General features: G+C 40.3%; 1 long non-coding RNA gene and 1 pseudogene across 1 annotated transcript; one reads left to right on the forward strand and one right to left on the reverse strand.

Annotated features, from left to right (window-relative positions):
* The first annotated feature begins 983 nt into the window (after nt 1-983).
* LOC131998496 (uncharacterized) lies at nt 984-2,223 on the forward strand. Its single transcript, XR_009398742.1, has 2 exons — nt 984-1,169; nt 1,398-2,223. It is a non-coding gene; the product is annotated as an uncharacterized LOC131998496 (long non-coding RNA).
* On the reverse strand, nt 2,169-12,266 carry LOC106092998 (nucleolar protein 56-like; annotated as a pseudogene).
* Nucleotides 12,267-12,807: the final 541 nt, after the last annotated feature.

The raw sequence follows: 12,807 nt of genomic DNA on the forward strand, positions 1-12,807 counted from the left end.
GTAATGAATATTTTTCAAAAATACCAATTTGCTACTTTTTTACATGGAAATGATTAACGAAACTCATGCCAGGTAAACAAACCATCATTTCAATAGACTATAAACACAAAACTGTAGTTTTGTCCCATATTGTTAAAAAGACAACCTTTTAGAATGCCAAAGTCGTTTAAATTTGGTGACGTCTGTCCACAATGTGGGCGGCTATGTTATGCCGATCACAAGTTGGTTACCAAAACGCAAAAGAAATTTACAATTACTGGCATGGGACTTTGCTCGATGAAACCCATGACATAACTATCAGGTAGTGTACCGTAAACAGCTGAGTACAATTTTTTCTCGCGAAATGCACTATCTGTCAACGAGTCTTGTTTGTGGGTGTGTATTATAGTTAAGAACCACAACACTCACAAGCAACGGAAAGTGGCGCGAACTAGTTACATACACAAAATCACAGTTACACGAATCATTGATTTTGACAAATAGTGCACTCAATAGTTTGCAACTGCCACTACCTGTAAATGAATATATCTTGAATGTAACCAAGATATATTCATTTACATTTATTCATATTCATTTAGTTGCCAACAACAAAATCAGTGTTTAGTGCTACTCTGATTTTGTGTATGTTACTAGGTCGCACCATTTTTCCTTATTTGTGTGTGCAATGGTTCTTAACTATAATACACACACGCAACCAGAACTCGTTGACATATAGTGCACTTAGCGAGAAAAAAAAATATTATCAGCTGTTTACGTACGTAAAGATATATTCATTTACAGTTAGTGGCAATTGCCCAACAACAAAATATTGAGTGCACTATCTGTCAAAATCAGTGATTAGTGCAACTCTGATTTTGTGAATGTTACTAGTTCGCGCCATTTTTCGTTGTTTGTTGTGTTATGGTTCTTAACTATAATACACACACGCAACCAGAACTCGTTGACAGATAGTTCACTTAGAGAGAAAAGATTGTGCTCAGATTTTTACGTTACACTACCTGGTAATTATGACATGAAGGAAACGCCAAATTTGCTGTGCTGTCAAAAATCTTACTAGCCCCTGAGCTACTTAAAAATTATTCACCACACTTAACGTCATATTTTTACTATCCCTACAAATTTTCTACCATTCGACACACAGCCTTCATTCTAGATACATTCATTTACAGGTAGTGGCAGTTGGCTAACAACAAAAACTGAGTACACTATCTGTCAAACTCAGTGATTTACGTAACTCTGTTTTTGACAGACAGTGATTAGAGCAGCTCTGACTTGGACAGATTGTGTTTTGCGCCAAGAGTGTTCGTCGTGTTGTGTTGCTTCAATACAGGAATTTTAAATGCATATTATATTTATTAAACAAAAAATTAATTATTATACATTGTGTTATTGTTTAGGATTGTGTGTATTAGACTCTCGACAAGGAAACCTTGTTGACCGCATACAGAGCAATTGGCCGGTCTGTGGTACGTTATGCAGCGCCAGTGTGGTCTCGTCAGCTTTGTGACACGCAGTGGAATAATATTCAGATCTGTCAGAATGCCGTCCTCCGAACTGCGACGGGCTATCTCCTCAGTTCTCATGTGGATCACCTCCACCGGGAGACAAAGATCCTACCAGTGCGACGACATAACTACATGCTGTGTAAGTAATACCTTTTGGGATGTTATCGCAGAGATCATCCAAATCATAATCTTGTGGATAGATATCCACCGCCCGGAAGCATTCATGCAGACACGGTAGCTAATGCGGTAAATAGCTACCGGATTGATGCTGACGTGCAAGATGTATGTCCCGATTGTGACCGGGGATCACATGATACACGTCACCTGTTTAACTGCCCAGCCAGACCCACTCGACTCAGACCCAGATCCGCGTGGACGCACCCCATCTTAGTCGCAGAGTTCCTGGATCTTGACACTCAACAGAATCAAGCAGACGAAAGATAGCAACAAACTGCTACAACAACAACAACCATACCTATTGGATTGCCTTCCTTCACGAAGGCAGGTCAAGAAGGATCTCTGCAACCACCATATAAAAAGAACGGAACCTATTGAAATTTAATATCAACGAAATATGTTGAAAAAGTCAAAAGAAGTCTGTGACAAATGCCGTAGTTTGGACCACATTCCTAATGTAAAATAATTTTAATTTTAGTCATGTCATAAAGTCTATTGTATAAATTGTTATATCCAACAAATACATATATTAAACACGTTATGAATGCATATGAAATATTTTTGGGAGTGGGAATGGTGTATGCATGTAGCAGCATCATAAAAGCAAATCCTTAGTAACTTATATCTAAATAAAAAATAAAAATTAGGAAACGCAAGAAGATTTTACTTTTATTACTGTTATGCTTCTTCTTTTTGGGTTCCCCATCTGCACCGTTTTCAGCGGCCTCTGCACCTTCTCCAGCATCATTCTCATCAGTTTGTGTTGTCGCACCATTGCCATTTGCCGCTTCTGATTCTTCAAGCTTACGCTTCTTCTTCTTTTGTGATGACGCCTCACCTGGCTGTGGCTTGGGTTTTTCAGTGGATGTCATTTCAATGGCTTCCTTCATAACTTCTATATTTTTGCGAGGAACTTCACCGGATTCATAGAATTTCAAACGCTTCTCTACTTGATGCTTAAAAGTCTCGCCAAACACCTCAAGAAACAATCAATGCGCGATGCAATGGAGCATTTATTGGCTAGGAAACGTGAAATACGACTTTTGTTCTTCAAACCAGCACGCCCAATAAATAGATAGAGGAGGCTGTATTAAGGGATATTGAACGGGTTTTCAGGGCTCTGAATAAAGCCTTTTCGGCACCCAGCATTTGTACTGTGGAAGCGGCGTATTTAGCCAAATTTGTTAAGCTACCAGCATGACATATCAGACGGGCACCAGCTCGATCACCAACCAACGATTGTAGATTTGGAGCCACACATTCCATTTTGTTGTGTAAATATGTTGATAGTTTCTTACGGTATTCCGAAAGTTTAAGCCACGCGTTCCGCGAAAAGTTCAGTATTCATTAGATCAACAATAGATATATCCAAACCCATGGACATCTTGGAGGTATCAATGACAGCCTGTGCCTTGGCCTAATCCATTACAATTTCTTCCAATTCCTCTAGCTTATCTTGTGTTAGTGTTTTACGATATTTGATGAATTTAGCGGCCTTGGCAGAAATATAGTTGTCACGTACAATCTTAACCAACTCTGGGAAATAATAGGAGTACCATTCGCGTATACGCATCGAGAATGTGTTGACGTCTTTGTCCAACTGATCCAATAAGACAATGGACTGTATAATCATGTTATCCGAACGAGGAACATTGAACTTGACTTTGGCACGAGAATAACTATGGCCCAAATCAAGTTGAGCAATACCAGGCGACTTGTCAGTGAAACCTGAAAATAAAAACACAGATGTTAGCCATTAATGTTCAGATATATACTAAAAATTCAATCTCACCTATCATTATTAAATTACCGGAACTACACCAAAATGGCTTCACTATACAACGATTGCTTCGGTAATGGCAGCTCCCAACTTCGAATCGCCTATACCAAGTTGGCATTTCGTTTTATTTAGATTTGAGAAGAAATCATCCAAGAACACCATTAAGTCTTGTGGCACAATACCTTCAAAATTAAACTGATGTTTTTCAAAGCTAATATGGCCGTTTTAAAGGGAACAAATCCATCCAATTTAACAGTCGAATTGAATATTGCTAAATCAGTTACAAACGATTCCACTTGAGGCAAAAATATGGTCACCTCCTCAAACTCCTTCGCCGAGAACAAAAAGTACCCAGCCGCATGTTCACACAAAACGTGAAGCTGTGACTGTAACGAGAAGAGGAAATATGATCAGCAAACACCAAATTGATAAGGATATAAAAGCATGGAATCAAGCTTTTCGAGATTATGCTATTATTTACATTCTGTCGTATTCAAAGCCAATAAAAAAATCATTTATTTAGTGTTTGCCAGGACAGAAAACTACCGAAGCGAAACCAAACTCACCGAACGTGTTGCGAAATATTTTCAAGTTGGGTCGAACTGAATGCATACGTAACTTCGCCCACGGTAAATTGTGATGGCTGTTCATCGGCTCGGAGACCACGAATACGGCGAATGGCTCTCCTCCTTGCCCTGTCTCTCTCGGGATGCACAATAAATTGACGGTTGAACAACCTGGCACATCTCTTCGGATCAGTCACGGTTATCTCGCCAAAAGTGACTGAGGTCCTGTCGTCCCGTCTACCGGGGTTCGAGAGAGACTTAACAGTGGCCCACAGTTTGCCTGCACCGGTGCCTAAGTTACATTGCTCCAAGTGTTCCAGCCACAAATTCCGCTTATGTTCGTTGATAACCCCGTTTATTTTCAGATTCAGCTCGCTGATTCTGGGGTTAGCGGGGTCCATAGCACGAATCCCATCACGCTCGTCTGCGAGTACCACTGCTTGCGCCGGGAAATTGGGTCGCACTTGCGGTATTCGACCGGCTGGTATAAAGCTAGCGGCTGCTGCGTTGATGATGTCTCGGAATTTCCTCTCGGCCACAAGCACATCAGAGGGGGGTGGCAGTCCAATTGGCCTTCTTGTAATTGATGAACGTCCGGCGCTCAGAGGTTATGAAGTCGGGTGGTCGGTCGATGGTGAGGATTATGGCGAGGTGGTCTGACCCCAAAGAGATGACGGCTTGCCAGGATACGTCACTCAGGAGATCAGGGGATGCAATTGAGATGTCTGGCGAGCTGCTGCACCTCCTCGTAATCCTAGTGGGGGCATACTCATTCACCGTGCAAAACGTGGAGCTATCTATCTGCTCTGCCAAAGCTATGCCACGCTGGTCGTTACCTATGGGAGAATGCCATGACGAGTGATGTGCATTAAAATCCCCCAGAACCAGACGACTATGGCCAGATAGCAACCCACTTATGTCGGGGTTGTAGGCCTGGCCATTAATAGAGACACAGCTACCAACCGGCGGCATATACACGTTGTATATCTCTATCTCGGCAGTACCAGACCTGACTGCTACCCCCATACATTCCATGTATGGGTCACTAGCGTCAAGCGCAGGCGAGATAGGTCTATACTGCACGGAATGGTGTATAACGAAGGCCAATCTCCCACCTCCATTCCTTGAGCGATCCTTACGTAGCACATTGTAGCCGTGACAACTGTGCAAGCTGCAGGTGTTAGTCAGCTTTGTCTCCTGGATCGCTGCGACCGATATAGTCTTCCGACTCATAAAATCTACAATCTCATCAATCTTGCCACGCAGTCCGTTGCAGTTTAACTGCAAGAACGATACACTTCCCGGCACTGGCCTGGCAATAGCAGGGCTAGGGTGCTGTCGTTGCAAAAATTGCCGTACGGGAGAGGTCGGGGGGTCACATAGTCCGACGACGAGGACGCCGAAGGCGACGACGGCGACGCTTGTGACCCACTGCTGGCTATGTTCGCACAGCACCTAGCGACATAGCCAGTATGACTATACTCCCGTAGCGAAGTTAGGCCAGAGCAAGTACGGAAATGTACCCCCTCCAAGCACCGGTTACACCTCACCGACACTGACCGATGATGAAGGCGGTTCTGTTTTTTTTTTGCTTTTTTGTTTTGTTTTTGTTTTTTTGTGTTTGCGCCAAGAGTGTTCGTCGTGTTGTGTTGCTTCAATACAGGAATTTTAAATGCATAATGCATATTATATTTATTAAACAAAAAATTAATTATTAAACATTGTGTTATTGTTTATGATTGCGTGTATTAGACTCTCGACAAGGAAACCTTGTTGACCGCATACAAAGCAATTGGCCGGTCTGTGGTACGTTATGCAGCGCCAGTGTGGTCTCGTCAGCTTTGTGACACGCAGTGGAATAATATTCAGATCTGTCAGAATGCCGTCCTCCGAACTGCGACGGGCTATCTCCTCAGTTCTCATGTGGATCACCTCCACCGGGAGACAAAGATCCTACCAGTGCGAAGACATAACTACATGCTGTGTAAGTTATACCTTTTGGGATGTTATCGCAGAGATCATCCAATTCATAATCTTGTGGATAGATATCCACCGCCCAGAAGCATTAAGGTAGACCTACATGATCAAGAGCGTGAGATTCAGCGCTACAAGAAATCAAGATCAAGCAGCATATCAAGCGGGTCTAAACATTCAAGCAGACACGGTAGCTAATGCGGTAAAAAGCTACCGGATTGATGCTGACGTGCAAGATGTATGTCCCGATTGTGACCGGGGATCACATGATACACGTCACCTGTTTAACTGCCCAGCCAGACCCACTCGACTCAGACCCAGATCCGCGTGGACGCACCCCATCTTAGTCGCAGAGTTCCTGGATCTTGACACTCAACAGAATCAAGCAGACGAAAGATAGCAACAAACTGCTACAACAACAACAACCATACCTATTGGATTGCCTTCCTTCACGAAGGCAGGTCAAGAAGGATCTCTGCAACCACCATATAAAAAGAACGGAACCTATTGAAATTTAATATCAACGAAATATGTTGAAAAAGTCAAAAGAAGTCTGTGACAAATGCCGTAGTTTGGACCACATTCCTAATGTAAAATAATTTTAATTTTAGTCATGTCATAAAGTCTATTGTATAAATTGTTATATCCAACAAATACATATATTAAACACGTTATGAATGCATATGAAATATTTTTGGGAGTGGGAATGGTGTATGCATGTAGCAGCATCATAAAAGCAAATCCTTAGTAACTTATATCTAAATAAAAAATAAAAATTAGGAAACGCAAGAAGATTTTACTTTTATTACTGTTATGCTTCTTCTTTTTGGGTTCCCCATCTGCACCGTTTTCAGCGGCCTCTGCACCTTCTCCAGCATCATTCTCATCAGTTTGTGTTGTCGCACCATTGCCATTTGCCGCTTCTGATTCTTCAAGCTTACGCTTCTTCTTCTTTTGTGATGACGCCTCACCTGGCTGTGGCTTGGGTTTTTCAGTGGATGTCATTTCAATGGCTTCCTTCATAACTTCTATATTTTTGCGAGGAACTTCACCGGATTCATAGAATTTCAAACGCTTCTCTACTTGATGCTTAAAAGTCTCGCCAAACACCTCAAGAAACAATCAATGCTCCAAGAAACAATCAATGCGCGATGCAATGGAGCATTTATTGGCTAGGAAACGTGAAATACGACTTTTGTTCTTCAAACCAGCACGCCCAATAAATAGATAGAGGAGGCTGTATTAAGGGATATTGAACGGGTTTTCAGGGCTCTGAATAAAGCCTTTTCGGCACCCAGCATTTGTACTGTGGAAGCGGCGTATTTAGCCAAATTTGTTAAGCTACCAGCATGACATATCAGACGGGCACCAGCTCGATCACCAACCAACGATTGTAGATTTGGAGCCACACATTCCATTTTGTTGTGTAAATATGTTGATAGTTTCTTACGGTATTCCGAAAGTTTAAGCCACGCGTTCCGCGAAAAGTTCAGTATTCATTAGATCAACAATAGATATATCCAAACCCATGGACATCTTGGAGGTATCAATGACAGCCTGTGCCTTGGCCTAATCCATTACAATTTCTTCCAATTCCTCTAGCTTATCTTGTGTTAGTGTTTTACGATATTTGATGAATTTAGCGGCCTTGGCAGAAATATAGTTGTCACGTACAATCTTAACCAACTCTGGGAAATAATAGGAGTACCATTCGCGTATACGCATCGAGAATGTGTTGACGTCTTTGTCCAACTGATCCAATAAGACAATGGACTGTATAATCATGTTATCCGAACGAGGAACATTGAACTTGACTTTGGCACGAGAATAACTATGGCCCAAATCAAGTTGAGCAATACCAGGCGACTTGTCAGTGAAACCTGAAAATAAAAACACAGATGTTAGCCATTAATGTTCAGATATATACTAAAAATTCAATCTCACCTATCATTATTAAATTACCGGAACTACACCAAAATGGCTTCACTATACAACGATTGCTTCGGTAATGGCAGCTCCCAACTTCGAATCGCCTATACCAAGTTGGCATTTCGTTTTATTTAGATTTGAGAAGAAATCATCCAAGAACACCATTAAGTCTTGTGGCACAATACCTTCAAAATTGAACTGATGTTTTTCAAAGCTAATATGGCCGTTTTAAAGGGAACAAATCCATCCAATTTAACAGTCGAATTGAATATTGCTAAATCAGTTACAAACGATTCCACTTGAGGCAAAAATATGGTCACCTCCTCAAACTCCTTCGCCGAGAACAAAAAGTACCCAGCCGCATGTTCACACAAAACGTGAAGCTGTGACTGTAACGAGAAGAGGAAATATGATCAGCAAACACCAAATTGATAAGGATATAAAAGCATGGAATCAAGCTTTTCGAGATTATGCTATTATTTACATTCTGTCGTATTCAAAGCCAATAAAAAAATCATTTATTTAGTGTTTGCCAGGACAGAAAACTACCGAAGCGAAACCAAACTCACCGAACGTGTTGCGAAATATTTTCAAGTTGGGTCGAACTGAATGCATACGCATGTGGCAGGATGTGCTTTTGAAATATGCTGCAATTCCAAGCTGGGGTAGATAAGTATGTGAACACAATCCATTCCATTGGTGAGAAAGAAAAGATCACTGCTATTATTCCAGGCAATTTAATTCACCTAAAAAAATTACATAAAAATACTTAAATACTTTGCTTTTATTTTTAATTCAACATACCTCAAAATTAAATTGTTCCTCCACACGAATTTTATTCGTTCTTGTGTCAATGAAAGTCAAGGTCTCCGTTGTTTCTTACAATTGTGGTTTTGCCATCAGGGGACCAAGTTAGGTTAGGTTCGAACAGTTTTGTCTCCACTCGCAGTGCTTAATAAATCCAGATTTGAAGCATGCCAACACAACTGATCCACAGAACCACTATGGCCACGATAATGTTTTTGGTTATTTACAAGCGCCAATAATTCACTAGTCATTCACAGGTTCACAAACTTCACGGGCACCTAGTATTTAAGCAGAAGCTGGGCATCCCATGACAGCCGGTTCTACGTACCGGATTGTACCAATGAAGTCCTTAATCGACCGAAGGCAACCGCCTCTATTTACGTGCTTACCAGTCGGAAAGATAAAATACCACACTGCTACAACAACAACCACCTCTTGAAAGATATGAAATTCACCTTCTGCGGAAGGACACCCAGATTGGGTTTCTTTTATCAAAAATTTTCAAAGGGGGTGGCGGCAATTGAAGGCTAAATAACGTTGTCTTCTGATTTGTGACGCTAATAATCTGAAAAGAGTAAAAAGAATATTAACATTGTATAACAACACACATTTCTCACAAACATTTGCCTGTAATACTTTTTGAAATTGTTTTTAGTTTGACAAATGCAAGATAACACGTGCTGAAAGAAACACATGAAAATGTAAACATGCAGCGTTTTTGACATTTTGACAGATAGTGTACTTCACGAGAAAAAAATTTTACACAGCTGTTTGCGGTACACTACCTGGTAGTTATGTCATGGTATGGATATGTGTGATATGCATATTCATGTATACGCATGTACGCTTGTGTATGTCACTTAAATCCCCAAAAATGCAGCGTAAACGGACAGGATTCGTTTTTGGATTTAGTTAAATCCAAATCATAAAATTTTCAATGTAAACGTGCTATTGTATTCTACACAATTATTTTTCAGTGGCGACATAAATGTCTTGGCTGCAACCGAAAATTTCGCTAGATGTGCATACCCAGCTAAAATTTTAAATTAGTTTTACAAAACACCTTTTAACTTTCTTGTAAGCTTCTCTTTGCTAATTAACTTGTGTTTTTCTGCAGGTTTTATGTTCACCCAATTCCATTTGCTCCTCTCTTAGGTGATTGATATTAATATTAGTATAATTATATTAATATTATAATTATATTATAAATAATCATAATAAATCATATTATGAATTAATAAATTGTTTCCGATGGGTCTTGTTTTTCATCATGACGAAAACTATTTTATATGATTAAGCCTAGTACTGACTACGAGTCTTCGCCCGAACAGTTGTCAAAACGCACTATAAAACACTTTTGTAAAATGACTACAAAATTCTTTCAAATCAGCAATGCTAAAAGGATTCAATAATAGAAGGTTAGGTCACTTGCGAAAACATAAAGTGGATAAGCCCCATGAGCATCATTTAGGATGTCAAATCTGCCGCTTGCGAGTGTCATCAAATAAGAGAAAACGTAAACAAAGAATCAATGTAAAAAGAGAACAAGTTGACATCCTCAATGCCAAGTACTGCAAAAATTAAAAAAAAATGTATGCCGGCTGATCGCTTGGCTTAACCTTAAGCCTAGTACTGACTTCGAGTTTTCGTTAAATCTTAATCTTATCTTAAATACCTTTCATTTGAGTCTTATATTGTCGCGATTGGTCTATATATATACTTGGCAGGTTTTGGGGGTTAAAGTGGATATATATCTAAATTTAAAAACCTATACTGTAATGTATAAGATTTTTTGTCTTGTTGTCCATGAATAACAAATAAATAAAAATAAAACAAGTAAAAAGGCATTAAGATCGGCCGGACCGAACTTTGGATACCCACCACCTCGGGTATATATGTAAACCACCTTTCGTAACTTGCATAAAAAATGCATTATTATGGACCCATAGCAGCTATATCCAAATATGGACTAAATTCGACACATTGAGTGGTCTCATAAATACAAGTCATTGTTCAATTTTGGTTCAATACCGGTCTTTTTGGCAGCTATATCCAAATATAGACCGATCTGAACCATATAGGGCACGGATGTCGAAAAGCCACACTTGAAAAAAAGTGAACCCCAAATGAATGAAAATTGAACTAAATGGTAGTAAAAGTGACGATGATTTGGCGCTTAAGATTTTTTGTCCCGTTTGGTATACACAATTCCTTATTTTAGGTATATGTGAGTGTAATAAAACCCAGTGTCCTATTCAACTTGGACCCAACCATGTAAATAGAGGGACCGGAGAAGTTAAAGTCGTCTCCAGACCAAAGCTCCCTCTCCGGGTAGATAAACTGCAGGTCGTTATCGAAGAATGATTCGTCTGGTACAAAGTCCGTCGCTTCACCAATGCCACGTAGTTATCAACGCCATTGGTCTTTCGCAGAATAAACAATTGCCCTAAATCCGAAGAGCGCTCAGTCCCTGACTATTTCCGTTAGAAGGCAGTCCTCAACGCCACGCCCTCCACGTACAACAAATGCAAAGGTCTCCTTCTCCATGGCCGGATGACACACCAAGCACCCATAGGTGCGGCCTAACCACAGCAGTGTATATCTAGTGGACCGACCCTGGTCTAAGTCCCCAACTCCTGCCCATCGAGTTGCGACATGAATAGAGAGCATTCAGCCCTGGTAAGACTCTCTTCCAACGTCACTTCTCCAATTCAATCTCTGCCCAGAACCGGCCCTCTAAACTCGCCTTGCGTACTTTTTCTTTTGAACAACACCAGCTGTAACTTTCTGGGGTTAATGCCAAGCGCTAACCAGCTTCCTCAGCGCGACTTGAAAAAGATTCGTGTTAGTTGAGAAAAAGTGACTCTTCACTCCTTCCTCCTCAAAGTACCTGAGAATCTCATTGAAAACCAAGAGCCACAAGAGAGGTCACAATCATCCTTATCGAACACTCTGCCGGTGAAGCTTTGATTATTCGAACCTTCGAATAGCATGCATCTAGTTTGCCGTTGATCATATCAACGGCGTATGGACCCCAACTTCCGGTGAAAGCACTCGTTGGCTATATCTTCAATAAGTGAGGCATGGCGATATGCATGGTAGAGGTCAGAGATTTCCTAATAATGTTGTAGCCATAGGCAGTGGCCACATCTTCGTAACCATCACAAGCGTGGATAACATCATATACATTGTAGGTGGAATTTTTACGGTTATGGCATCACCAGCACTTGTGCATTCGACTCCAAATACATGTGAGTTTTTGTGTAGAAAAAATTTCCTCACGCACTGCCAATTCAGTACAGCTATCCGTGGTTACATCGGGTTGTATAACATCACAAGATTCTGAATTTCTCCTTGCAATGGCCGATAAAGGCAGAACTGCTCTGGTTTGCCAGGGAGGTCAATTTTTTCGAGTGCAATGTAATCTCCAAGGACTACATTTGCCGGGTAGCTGGTCACAGTTTCCGTTTGTTTATTTTAATCTTTTTTTCCTCTTTAATACGGATAAGTTGCATTGTAATTAAAAAATTCCAATATTCTGTATTGGATGACAATTATGTCAACATATAACTGTTTACTATCAAAACAACGTTTTACACGCCAAATAAAAAAAATTAATTACAACTAAACAAATTAGCAACACTGTTGGAAACATTATGATATTTCACAAAAATTAATTGATGTTTAGCAACATTTTCCGCACAATCAAAATCAGTACTAGGCTTTATTCAGTGAACCCTGCAGTACTTGGATCTTTTTACAAAATGATTTCAACATGTTGCTAGCAACAATGTCACATTTCGTAGATTTTTAATGCACATGTCCATTTAATGCAACGAACTGAGACAATAATCTGATTACAAAAATTGTTAGTTTAAGTTTTTACGAAACGTTGTCCTTTTATTTTGTTATTTTTTGTGTAGAAATATTAAGGATATAAAGAACACTACAACCGACCAGAATAACTGTGACTCTCTAATGCCCAGGAATTCAATAAAAACCTCTGCTTCAGTGCCCTCATTCATGTTGGACCAATTCGTGTATATAGAGGGACCAGAGAAGTTCGGGA

This window comes from Stomoxys calcitrans, chromosome 1 (genome assembly GCF_963082655.1).
Source record: "Stomoxys calcitrans chromosome 1, idStoCalc2.1, whole genome shotgun sequence".
Classification (NCBI taxonomy): Eukaryota; Metazoa; Arthropoda; class Insecta; order Diptera; family Muscidae; genus Stomoxys; species Stomoxys calcitrans.